The sequence below is a fragment of the Olea europaea genome, chromosome 19 (assembly GCF_002742605.1).
Source record: "Olea europaea var. sylvestris chromosome 19, O_europaea_v1, whole genome shotgun sequence".
NCBI lineage: Eukaryota > Viridiplantae > Streptophyta > Magnoliopsida > Lamiales > Oleaceae > Olea > Olea europaea.
This window is the reverse complement of record NC_036255.1, coordinates 2,665,743-2,666,209: the sequence shown is the minus strand read 5'-3', so window position 1 is coordinate 2,666,209 and position 467 is coordinate 2,665,743.

Below are 467 nucleotides of genomic sequence, written 5' to 3'. Positions count from 1 at the left end.
TAATGATCTGGGAGTTGTATGGAGATACAATTGATAATAAAATCTACCCAAATGTTTTATTAGGATTTGTTGAGTACACTCAAGATCTCGATACAACGAATGGGATCCCAGCTCATTGTGAATCAAGTGTGGATTCAAATAATTTATATATGAGGGTCATGAATTTATTTTAGCCAGTGGGAGCACGTTTAATTAAAGTCCATATTGAATTTATGCACATGCATTATAATATATATTAATTCTATTTTTTTCATCATTTACAGTTTTTGAATCATGAGTAATCATATGAATTTGAGAGGCATACTGGATGCCCACAAACTGACCGGACCAAATTTTCTCGATTGGCACCGCAATTTGAGAATCATTCTCAAATAGGAGAAAATTGGATATGTCCTTGAGCAGTCCTTTCCAGTGGTGCCTACTGAAAATTCCACTCAGGAAGAGGTGGCTGCTTACAACAAATACAG